The sequence below is a fragment of the Lutra lutra genome, chromosome 5, assembly GCF_902655055.1.
Source record: "Lutra lutra chromosome 5, mLutLut1.2, whole genome shotgun sequence".
NCBI classification, from domain to species: Eukaryota; Metazoa; Chordata; class Mammalia; order Carnivora; family Mustelidae; genus Lutra; species Lutra lutra.
This window is the reverse complement of record NC_062282.1, coordinates 123,476,537-123,489,729: the sequence shown is the minus strand read 5'-3', so window position 1 is coordinate 123,489,729 and position 13,193 is coordinate 123,476,537. Positions and strand designations below refer to the sequence as shown.

General features: G+C 36.2%; 1 protein-coding gene across 2 annotated transcripts in view; it reads left to right on the top strand.

Annotated features, from left to right (window-relative positions):
- Positions 1 to 13,193, top strand: part of CHD1 (chromodomain helicase DNA binding protein 1) — a 74,202-nt gene that overhangs the window by 13,387 nt on the left and 47,622 nt on the right. The window lies entirely within an intron of this gene.

Below are 13,193 nucleotides of genomic sequence, written 5' to 3'. Positions count from 1 at the left end.
CCTGACTTAATGAATTCCAGGATATAGTTAGAAGAAAGATACACAAGGCACCTGGATGGCTCACTTGGTTAAGCATCTGCCTGCAGCTTAGGTCATGATCCCTGCATCTCGGGATTGGGCCCTGCTCTGCTGGCTCCCTGCTCCTTGTGCTCTTTTTTTCCTCTGTCAAATAAATAAATCTTTTTTTATAAAAGATACATGTATACAAATAATTATAATATTGTGAAGGCGTTACTAAGAACATATGAGCAAAATATTGTGAATATGTGGGTTGGAACAGTGATGTGCCTGGAGAAACTGGAGAAGGTTACATAAAGAATATGATAATTTTGAGTAAATTTAGAGCCGAAAGTTTTATCTCTTGCTTCAGAGAGGAATCATTCTCTAGAGTGAAAAGTAGGGGGAATACTACCTATACTGAGCTCTAAATTACTCCCTCTATAAAGCCTTGCCCCTGATTCCATTTCCCTCATCTCTAGTTCTTTAATGAGCAATCAGTCCATCTTTATATCTTTAATTCTCAAAAGTTTCACTTTTTCCCATGGTATTTTGTCTCTACTAGAAATTCTTACTCAGTATTTGTTTGTTGAAGAGATGAGCCAATGAATTCACATTATCTATGTACAGAACTTATTCTTTCAAAAAATGTTTATGACATTAATATTATTATAGTATATCAGAGAACCAGTTAAGGTGTTCTCTATGCCAGAAATTTACACTATTCTCTTTCAGTAAGAACTGATCCTCAAAACACAGGGGCTCAAAATAGTTAACTTCTTTTTCATTCTCAGTGATCTTTACCCCTTGAGGTTTTTAAAGTACTGTGACTCGTGGGACAGCTTTGCTATTCCTAATCTTAATACATGGCTTCTCTTCCTCTGTGAGCTGTCATTTTCAGCCAGCAGGAAGAAAATGGGGAGGGAGTGGTAGGATTTAAGCAAGTCACTTTGTTAAGGCTGTGATGTAAAAATCCTATATCACTTCTAGCCATATCCCTTTGGTTGGATGGAACCTGTTTACATGGCCACATCTAGCTGAAAGCTGGGCATATAGCAGTGAAAACTTCAGGACAGTTACGTACTACTAAATGTTAGACAAAATGGATACTGGGTGAGTGAGGTGGAGCAAGTAGACAATATAAACATATGGCACAAATAGAAAGAAATGTTATTTCAAAATAAATCACTCCTGTCATACTAAGAAATCAGTGGCTTTCATTTTTCTTAATTTTCTTTCCTTATATGTATTCATCATTTGTACACTTTTGTTATCATAGTATTGGTATTTGGCTTTGTCATTTACTCTTGTCTGAGCCTCAGTTGTTTATTATATGAAAGTGAAAGGATTAAATTAGAACCCAGGATCTGGCACAGAGCACCAAGTAGTAATTATGATCTGTTTCCTTTTTTTATTAAGCAGTTTGTATTGAAAATTTTAGTGTGTCTGTAGGTTTAACTCACAGGCATTTTATGTATATACATTGACAGTTATGGCATTCCAAAGAACAGCTAAAGTAGTCCTTGGAGTAATAATTGATCTTGAACTCAGGAAAAAGAACTTTTTTTTTTCCTAATAGTTGTCAGTGTTGAGTTTCTATATGTCAGACTGTATGCTTTACATCTCTTTTAATCTTCACAGTAATCCTTAAGTATGTTTATTATTCCCATGTGACAGAAACTTGAGGCTTGTCTAATGGGTGTACATATATAAATATAACAATGAGAAGAAGGAGCTAGAAAGCTAGGAAAAAAAAAGTTGAACTTCAGAGCACTCATCAGGTTAGCTCTGAATTTTCCCCGTAAGTGTCTTTCAAAAATTCTTTCAGAATTCCCCCAAAGAAGTCCTTTTGAATGGTTTTGACTCTTAAACAATAATCAGGGGAGGGAATAAGGCATGAAGTAAGAATTTAGTGCAATATGTTTATTCCTTAAAATAGTTAATACATTTCTTTGTTTATGTATTACTGTGTTTGTCAGGCATACAACTTTCTATTAATATTTCTGTGGGAAATCAGTTTACCTTTTTTTTAGTGTATTCTATAGCTTTCCTGCCCTACCTCCTCAGAGTCTACTCCATCTAAATACTATGACCAGTTTAAAAAATTTTGAAAATGATAAAGTGGGGAAATGGCATATACGAGGAGGAAAATCTTGATGTCCTAGGGACAAAAGAAGAAAATAAAAGAATACATTATTTAATGGAATTAAAATGAGAAATCATTGATGTAAGCCTTTGATACAGGCAGTCTGACATATATGTTTGAATACACAGCCTTTTTTTTTTTCCCCCTTCCCTGCTATTGTTTTGAGACGTTCTTTTTATTGCTCCTTGGTATTTCTACACCCATCCAGTAACTCTTTCTTTATTTCTTCTCCCCCCCCCAGTCCTATACCACTTTCTTGGCTTTTTCAGTCTTCCTGTTCGTTTATCAGGGCCAGTTTCTTCTTTTATCTGATGGTAAGGAAAGCAGCTGCTCATTGTTACCATTTTATTAGAAGATCATTCACATTTTATTCTTTATTCCTTTATGTGCCATTGCAGACATAGTTTCCAATTTCTGTGATAAAAAAAGCAAAAAAAATACTTGAACATTTTTTTTTCTTGTGATATAGAAGAATCTTTGTTTATTCACTTGAGAATATGTTCTTCTCATCTACCCATTATAGGTCTTGGTATTTAAAGGATTGATTTGAGTGGAGAGTAAAGTGCGGAACAAGGAGGTGGTGTTGCTATTCTGTCATATGCGAGGCTGAGCTAACATAGACTCTCCTAAAGTATATCCTACCCACAAACACATGAAAATCCTAAATAAAATTGGGAAAATGGGTGAAAAGTAAGTGCACTGCTGAACTTCAGAGAAAACCTTTATGTGCCAGGAACAAAAGGGACCTTGAACTCAGCAGTAAGGAACAGTAAGCTCTGCGCAAACAAGGCAGTACAGGGAAGATGTAAAAAAGATGGAAATATACATGGTCTCTGAATAGGAGGCTGGGGTTGGAGTTGAAATTAAGTATTTGATTAGGGAATTAAGTCTCTTTAAAGTTGGGACCCTGGAAGGCTTGCCTCCTCTGGAAAGAATCTAGAAAAACTTCTATGTGTACCTTCAAGGACACTTTTTCTTGTTGTTGTAAAGATAAATTAGAATATAGTTATGAAGATATTTTGAAATCTATGAAGTGCTATTAAATTTTGTCTAGAGTAAAATGAGAGAAAGGGCCATAAGGGCCAGGCAGATAACGTAAATGAATGAAGGTGTCTGGGTATAAGATAGTTATTTGGGAGAGGTGACTAGTGAAGATCATATAGAGATTTGGTGATTATAGGCATCATTGTAAGGAACCAATGCTACTTGGATATAGACAATTGTGAGCATGTGGACAATGGACCTAGTTTGGTGTTCTAGATATTCCAATTCTTCAAAATTATTTTCCCCATAACAATTTTAAATTAGATAACTTAAGAAAGAAAAAAACCCAAAAAGAAGCAGAGAAACCAGGAGGAAAGAACAAGAAAATTATAAAAGATTTAGGCTTATGATGTTTTTGAATAAAAAGCAGAGAGGTAGTAATATTAACTGTTTATTGAGTCACATGTTTTTTGAGTCTGTCAAATAGAGTTCTAGAGAGTAGAGATAGATTTAAGTAGTAACACTCCTATGATAGAACTGGCTTATATTAAGCATTGTACTAAGTGCCAGACATCCTGCCTAGGTATCTTATGTAATCAGTGGAGATGTAGAAAAACTTTATTGGAGAAGTGAAGGATGAATAGAGAAGGAGTACTAGTGAAGACTGCAGAAGAATTGCAAAAATAGTACCAAGAAATTCTTTGTATATCTTTTGCCCAGATTCATTACTTTTTAATTTTTTGCCTTTATACATACATATCTGAATACTTGATACATATGTAATACATATTTATTTTTCCTGAATTTTTTAAGAGCAGTGTTGCAAAAATCATGCCCCTTTAGGCATTGATACTTCAGTATATATTTTCTAAGAACAAAGGTACCCCTTTACAGAAATTATGTATAGTTATTAAATTAAGAAAAGTTTACATTGATATAATACTTTAATCTTTAGTCATTATTCCATTATGGTCAATCATCCTTATCATTTTTCAGTACAGGTCCAGTCTAAGATCACATATTGCATTTGGCTGTCACGTCTCTTTAATCTGTAACACTTTTCTTTGTTTTTCATGACATTAGCATTTTGAAGATGATAGGCTAGTTATTTTACAGAATGTATTTCTCAATTTGTGCTTGTCTTATGTTCACTTATGATTAGATCTAAGTTATGCATCGCCTACCATATGCATCCCTGGCTGGAGTACTGTGTAAGTGATGATACATCTCTCTCAAAAGTATATCTAGAGGCTCATGTTTTCTGCCTGTCCCTATTGATGATGTTAGTTTTGATCATCAGGACAAGGTGGTACCTGGTTTTTCAACTAGTTTCAAATTTATCTGTTATACTAAAAAGCAGTTTCTGAGAAATTAACTTAAGACTACAAATATCTACTCATCAGACTCTTTCCTTAGATTTAGCTTGTATTGACGATTCTTGCCTAAACCTATTTTCTTTTCTTTTTTTTTTTTTAAGGATTTTTTTTGTTTTTTTTTTTTTTAAGATTTTATTTATTTATTTGACAGAGAGAGATCACAAGTAGACAGAGAGGCAGGCAGAGAGAGAGAGAGGGAAGCAGGCTCCCTGCCGAGCAGAGAGCCCGATGCGGGACTCGATCCCAGGACCCCGAGATCATGACCTGAGCCGAAGGCAGTGGCTTAACCCACTGAGCCACCCAGGCGCCCCCTAAACCTATTTTCTATAACAATTGCAAAATGGTAATTTTCTAACACTGCTCTCCTGGTCACATTAATCAGTTGGCATTCAGAGCCCTATCAGAACCCTCCCCTGTCTTTCTTCCTGTCTACCTACCTACCTACCTACCTACCTACTTATCATCAGAACGGACTCAAGGATTCCTGTTTTACCAGGGAATAACTTTTTAATGATCTCTTTTGATACTCAGGTCAATTTGGCCAATGAAAGCTTCTTCAGGGTGGTTCCTGTGTCCTGTCTTGTTTTTTTCCTATTCTTTTAACATGTCCCCATTTTTTCTTTTCCTTCCTTTCCAAGTATTTTGCTTTTTGGCATAGGAAGATAGTTTAGATTCATCTTTTATTTTCCTGTCCCAAGAATCTGCTATTTTTTTTTTTTAAGATTTTATTTATTTCAGAGGGAGTAAGAGAGCATGAACATTGGGGAGGAGCAGAGGGAGAGGGAGAAGCATGCTCCCTACTAAGCACGGAACCTGATGTGGAGTGCCATCCTAGGACTCTGGGATCATTCCCTGAGCCAAAGGCAGACACCTAACTGACTGAGCCACCTGGGCACCCCTGGAATCTGCCATTTCTGAAAGGTTTCTCAGTTCATATAAGTGTATAATAGTACTTAGCTATCAGGATCTGGGTGCTATGTGATTACAAATTTAACACTTCAAAGTGGATGTTTTTATATTGGTTAATAAATAGCAAATCAGAAGATATACTGTTATAAATACAAAAAGATATATGCAAAGAGCCATCTTTTTGTATCAATGTGATATCACAGGAATGGAAACAAAGCATGTTCATCATTGAGGGTCAAGTTGGAACGGTGATGATTCTACAAAAGGGAGTATGTGCAGTTGTATGAAGGAAGGGGGAACATATCTACTGCTGTGGAATGATCTCTAGAATACAATATATGTGTATATAATATATCATTTATTTAATAGTGTTAATATGTTAATGATTACTTATGAAGGAGGAGATAGAAACATACATTTCTTAAGCATAATTTGCTTACATTGAAAAAAGGGAAAATAAATTTAAAATTTTAAAAAAGAACCATAGGGGAGAGAAGAGGACATAGTATAGAGGAGACAAGGATGGATGGTAGATTTTAACTAACTTAACTTAAGTTGGACCCAAGTAAATAATAAAGCAAGATTAAATCGAGATGAATAAAAAAGTAGTCTCTAAAATGAAAAAAAAAACAAAACAAATGACTGTAGGTAAGCCAAATTGGTGGCTATATAGAAATAAACTATTTCAGGTGACTTTAAAACAATAATTTGATTCTAGGAGTGTGTATTCCTGAAGGACAAAAAGAATTGTAAAGAAATCTTGATATTTAGTAATCATGTTGTTAATAATATCGGTATCATTGGGGTGCCTGGATGGCTCAGTAGGTTAAAGCCTCTGCCTTCGGCTCAGGTCATGATCCCAGGGTCCTGGGATCGAGCCCCATGTCGAGCTCTCTGCTCAGCAGGGAGCCTGCTTCCTCCTCTCTCTCTCTCTCTCTCTCTCTGCCTGCCTCTTTGCCTACTTGTGATCTCTGTCTGTCAAATAAATAAATAAAATCTTTAAAAAAAATAATATCGGTATTATTTTGGAACTATTATATATAATCTAAGATAGACAGTAATTTTGTTAATGTTATTTGGAACCAAAAAACTCAACCCAAGTGATATTATAAATGTTAAACTAAAGAAATAAAAACCCTGCAAATTAAAATTGGAAATGCTAGTATAAATTCTTAATTCATTGTCTCTTAAAGTATTTATTCTAGGTCATTCCATTAAAAACAAAACTTTTTAAAGATTTTGTTTGTGAGAGAAAGAGTGTACAGCAGGGGGAGCAGCAGGCAGAGGGAGATGCAGGCTCCCTGCTGAGGGAGGAGCCCTTTGGAAGTCTGCATCCCAGGACCCTGGGATCAAGATCTGAGCTGAGGGCAGACGCTTTGCTGACTGAGCCACCCAGGAGCCACTGAAAACAAAATTAAAAACAGTGACCAATCCCTAGTTATAGGCTCACTTAGTACTCAGATTGAAATGTAAGTTCTAAGCTAAACAGAAGGGGGGCTTTTGATGAAATACCTGAATTAGATTCTGAAATATGTAAGATGAGCCTGGTTCTTCTTGTCAGACCAGAAAGTGAGGAAGCTATCAAAGAGTACTTGAGTTCTTGTCAAAAGGACTTCAGAACTAATAAAGGGTTTCCTGTTGGCTAAAGATGGGGCAATTTGGACATCAACAATGATACAGTGGATTAAAATTCATCAGATAATTCAAATCCATGAGTTAATGAGACAGATAAATTATTGATTGACTTGGAAAGGATGCTAGCAATTTAACTTTCAAAACTGACAAGGAAGAGAAATGAAAATGGCTTTCATGTATGAACTATACCTTAAGATTAACAATTACGGAAGTTTCTCATTATAGAAGTATTCCACCTATTAATGAAATTATATAATGGGTAAATAAAGATAGATCACCATTTTACTGCCTTTAAATAAATTGGTGATAAAGCAATCATGACCAATGGCTGCTAAAAACGTTAGATACAGAGCTTATAGGAAACTGTGTAATGAATAGATAAGGCTGAAAATGCCACAGCTGAAACTTAACCTTACTCAAAAAGGACAACCAAACTTAAGTTTCTTTTGATAGAAGTCCATAACAACCCAAAAATTATTCTTGCTAAGGAAAGCTTAGTTTGAATCTGAGTCTCTTGATCTAAGAGTTTACAAGAACGATAAGGGCCAGAAAAATATGTTAATACCACAGGGTTGAAGTTAGCAAAATCTGAAAAAGCAAGAAAAACTACCTAATTTCTTCCACAAAATAAATTGCAAGAGAAAACAAAGAGGAAGAGGGAACTGTCAAATTAATGAAGGAAACTTAAAGAGTCAGAGAAAAAGAAATACCATATGATTTCACTGATATGTGGAATTTAAGAAAATGAATGAGCAAAGGAAAAAAGGCAAACCAAGAAACAGATTTTTAACCAGAGAACGAACTGATGTTTTCCAGAAGTGGGGTGGATTGGGGGGGGGGTAGGTTAGTTAACTAGGTGATGGGGTTTAGGAGTGCACTTGTGGTGAGTACCTGGTGACGTTTGGAAGTATTGAATCACTATACTGTATACCTGAAACTAATATTACACTGTATAATAAGTAACTGGAATTTAAATAAAAACTTAAATGAAAGAGACTTAAAAAAACATGATTCAAGTACAATTTGTGAATCTCACTTGGATTCCTATTCAGTCAGTTGAAGAAACAAAATTGTGACTAAAGAGGTAAACTGAACTAGATATTTAATATTATTTAATGTTTAATTTCATATTGAAATTCAGAAGTAAGTGGTATTTTAAAGATATGGTACTGGTATTGTGGATATTTAAAAATAGTGTTAAACTTTTTATTTGTATTACCTAAATATTTACGGATAAAATTTTAAAATGCCTGAGATTGTATGTGTTTGGGAAGCTGGATTATTTGAAACAGGATTGGAATATTGATAATTGTGAAGCTGGTTTTTAGATATATGGTAGTTCATTACATTGCTCTCTTGTTTGTATTTGAAGTTGAATATAAAAACAAGCCTGCAAAGAGACTTTAATTTGAATTGCTGTTTTATTATTTAAATGTTGTATTCCTATTTAATTTACCCTCAGAAAACAATTTTATCAGAGTGCCCATAAATTTATGGTGGGTTTTGTTTTGTAAATTGAGAAAGGTGAGGAATACAGTGTTTCTTTTAATCCACCACTTAATTGTAATGTGGTAGCAGGATTTAATATAATAAGGATAACGCTTAAGTAAACTCTTATGTGACTTATGTTGTATAGATTATTGATATTGGTTGTTACTTAAATAAAACATTAGTTGGAGCTCAGCAATATTTCTTGTAGACCAATTATATTTGTGAGTTATACGACCATTTGAACCCATATATTATCTTTGATCTGTTTGTATATATGTACATACAACCACCCATCAAAGATACTGAGCTCTTCATTTGGTGTTCAGTGTACAAAGGACAACAAGTAAAAATCCCAACACTCTTGAAACATATAGTAGAATATGAAAGATAGGATACCAAAAATACCAAAGAAAACAGTACTACAGCGTTCATTACAAAATGGACGCACAGCACAGATTGTGGTATGTACATAACGTTTTGGAAGTGTTGAGGAAGGATACCTAATTTAAGGTTGAATTGAGAATAATGGAGTCAGGAAAAATGTTGGAGAAATCCTCTGAGATGAGGCTCAAGTAGGAATTCTATAATGAGGAAAAAAAAGAGAAGTACTTGAGCAAAAGCAGGAAGTGGAAAGAGAAACTGGCTCTCAGAATTACAAGTAGTTTGCCATTGCTAGAACTAAGGATTTAAGTGGGAAACTGGCTGGAAATAGGTTGGCAAAGACAAATTCCTGAAAGCCCTCATAGGTGTTGGCATTTTTTATAGAAACACTGGCCACGCCCAGATTTTTATTCTGGAAAGAGCATTTACAGGAGTGGGCTGAAACAATTACTTTAATAGGGAGGAGTTTTTCAACAATTTTAGCTCAAAATTTTTTGTCCGAGGGCGCCTGGGTGGCTCAGTGGGTTAAGCCGCTGCCTTCGGCTCAGGTCATGATCTCAGGGTCCTGGGATCGAGTCCCACATCGGGCTCTCTGCTCAGCGGGGAGCCTGCTTCCCTCTCTCTCTCTCTCTCTCTCTCTGCCTGCCTCTCTGTCTACTTGTGATCTCTCTCTGTCAAATAAATAAATAAAATCTTTAAAAAAAAATTTTTTTTTGTCCGAATATAGATTTTTTTCCCTGAACCTGTGTCTGTTTTTCCTAAAATTTTTAGGATTTTCTTTTTTAAAAAGTTATGTAAAACATTTACATGTTTTCAATCTGAGGACTCCCATTTCAAACCTTGTCCTGCTATTCTTCCTCTGTCCCTCCCTCTGTAGATAACCAATTTTTTTTTTTTAAGATTTTATTTTTTGGTTGAGGGAGAGCACAAACAGGGAGCAGCAGAGGGAGAGAGAGAAGCAGGCTTCCCACCAAGCAGGGAGCCTGATGCGGGGCTCAAACCCAGGACCCCAGGATCATGATCTGAGCCGAAGGCAGTTGCTCAGCCGACTGAGCCCCCCAGGCACCCCTATAGATAACCATTTTTAACTTTAATTGTTGGCATATACTGCCATTATTGCTATTTTAAAAATATGAGCAAATAATGTGTATTTTTCCCTCATACAAAGGAAGCATACTATAAACATTGTTTTATATCTTGGTTTTTTTGGTTTGTGTTTTACTTAACTATATTCTGGAGATTGTTCTGTGGCAGTATAAAATATTTCTTACTTAATCTTTGTATACTCTTTTTTTTTTTTTTAAAGATTTTATTTATTCATTCGACACAGAAAGAGAGATCACAAGTAGGCAGAGAGGCAGGCAGAGAGAGAGGAGGAAGCAGGCTCCCTGCTATGCAGAGAGCCTGATGTGGGGCTCGATCCCAGGACCTTGAGATCATGACCTGAGCTGAAGGCAGAGGCTTAACCCACTGAGCCACCCAGGCGCCCCGTAATCTTTGTATACTCTTAATCCTGCTAAGAACAACTAGATAAAATAAGTACTTTATATTTCTAAAACGTAAGGTAAAATACATTCTATAATAGGTTTGTGCCATTAGAGTAACCTGGATTCAGGCTGTTTGCTTTTATCTCTAGCCAGAACTACTATAACCTAAAGAATATGAAGGGAAAAATTCCTCCTTTCACTTAGAACTTTGATTTATTTTTATTTTTTAAAGATTTTATTTATTTATTTATTTGACAGACAGAGATCACAAGTAGGCAGAGAAGCAGGCAGAGAGAGGGGAAGGGAAGCAGGCTCCCTGCTGAGCAGAGAGCCCGATGCGGGGCTCGATCCCAGGACCCTGAGATCATGACCTGAGCTGAAGGCAGAGGCTTTAACCCACTGAGCCACCCAGGCACCCCTAGAATTTTGATTTATTAACAAAGAATGTTGACTAGCCACTCATCTGGAATGACTAATCAAGACATAATCAAGAATATAGCCCATGATAGCCCCCAAAATTCAGTCATTCCTGTCCACCTATTTTTTGAGTATCTATTGGGCACCTTTACCTGTGTAAAGTTCTGTGGTTAAGTACTCTGGAAAAAAATAAAATGGTGTCTTCAAGAAGCTTATAAGCAATTCTCCTTTTCTATCAATCACACTTTTTTTCTCAGTGTTTCCTAATTAATCTGTTAGACTTGGTTGTATATGTAGTGCTTCCTATACACCTAGATTACTTACCTTAAAATAGCACAGAACGACACTTATTGGTTAACATGACTGTCTCTCCATATGAAGTTAGAGGTTTTTTGTTTTGTTTTTGAAGTTAGAGGTTTTTTAATGGTAAGGATTTTGTATGCTCTTGGTCTTGCCAGTGCCTAATACATGATATTGTCTCTGGGAAGTTTACTGAGTAAATGAAAGTGGGTTGGAAAAATAAAATTATATGTCAGGAAAAGTATCTTAATATTCGTGCTGAAATTTCTCAGAAGGGACACAAGTAAAATATGGTAAGTGGGGTTGGTTTGTCACAAGGCACTGTGCTGATTTTGGATCTCTGGACCATGTGACCAATGGTTAAAAATTTTGGCAAAAGTGATTGTGGGGTGCCTGTGTGGCTCATTTGGTTATGCTTCTGATTCTTGATTTTGGCTCAGGTCATGATCTCAGGAGCACGAGATTGAGCCCCCCTGTTGGGCTCTGCACTCAGTGGGGAGTCTGCTTAAAGATTCTCTTTCCGGGACGCCTGGGTGGCTCAGTTGGTTAAGCAGCTGCCTTCGGCTCAGGTCATGATCCCAGCGTCCTGGGATCGAGTCCCACATCGGGCTCCTTGTTTGGCGGGGAGCCTGCTTCTCCCTCTGCCTCTGCCTGCCATTCTGTCTGCCTGTGCTCGCTTGCTCTCCTCTCTCTCTGACAAAAAAAAAAAAAAGATTCTCTTTCCCTTTTCCTCTGCTCCTCTTCTTACTTGCATCCATGCTCTCTTTCTCTCTCTCTTTAAAATAAATGAATAAATCTTTTTTTAAAAAAGTGGTCTTGATATCATAGACTTTAAAAGGCAAATTTTTTCTGTTTCTGTGAAAATTTTATTCTACTCAATTCTTAGACTTTCAGATATGCAAATGTTTGCATTTTAAGCATTTAATTTATATCTAACTTTTGGAATCAGAAGTCTTCTTTCAAACTTTTATGTCTGTGTTTCCATGTGAAAACTAAACTCCTTGCTCTAGAAAAGGAGAAATTTTTATAAAGGAATTACTTTTAATATTGCCGTCTATTTCTTTAGAATAATACCTCCACCTGGTGGTATTTCTGAAAATTACAGCAGAGGATGATGAAGCTTGAGTTGAGCTGTGTATACATAAACTACATTATCTGTTGTTTGTCATAATGCTAGGTGAAATTAGGGGCGCCTGAGTGGCTCAGTCGTTAAGTGTCTGCCTTCAGCACAGGTCATGATTCCAGGGTCCTGCGATCGAGCCCTGGCATCGGGCTCCCTGCTCATTGGGAAGCCTGCCTCTCCTTCTCCCACTCCCTCTACTTGTATTTCCTCTCTTGCTGTGTCTCTCTCTGTCAAATAAATAAATACAATCTTAAAAAAAAAAAAAAGCTAGGTAAAAGTACATTAAAAGGTGAATCAAACGTGTATATAAAGAATTTAATGCCCTAGTTTTCAACAATTCAGATGTAAACACTATGTGAACAAATGGCCTTGGGAATAATAGTAATTTACAGTCACCTGTATAGTCCTGACCATTTCTAGACTACTTTAGACTGAAAATTAGTAATGGAAAAAAAGTGGTTTCTCAATGAACTGTTAATTGCTTTCACATGTGATATACAGCGGTTAGGAAAGATTGTGAGAATTTACTATTTCAGATTTATTACTGTGGAACCATGAGAGATTCAGTGATATTCTCAGAGAAGCAATTACTGATTTTTTTCTTTCAGTAAATTATATTCTATCATAGCTTAATTTCATTTTTTAATTTTTAAAATTTTTTTGAAAGATTTTATTTATTGGAGAGAGAGAGAGAGAGCGTTAGCATGAGTTGGGGGAGGAGCAGAGGGAGAGGGAGAAGCAGATTCCCCTCTGAGCAGGGGGCCCGATGTGTTGACTCGATCCCTAGGACCTCGGGATCATGACCCAAGCTAAAGGCAGATGCTTAACCGACTGAGCCACCCAGACACCCTTTTTCATAGTTTAATTTTAATAAATTATTTTCCCCCAGAATGGTAGAGTACAGGTATAATTTAAAAACAAGTAGAAACTAGTTTTTTTCCTACCTA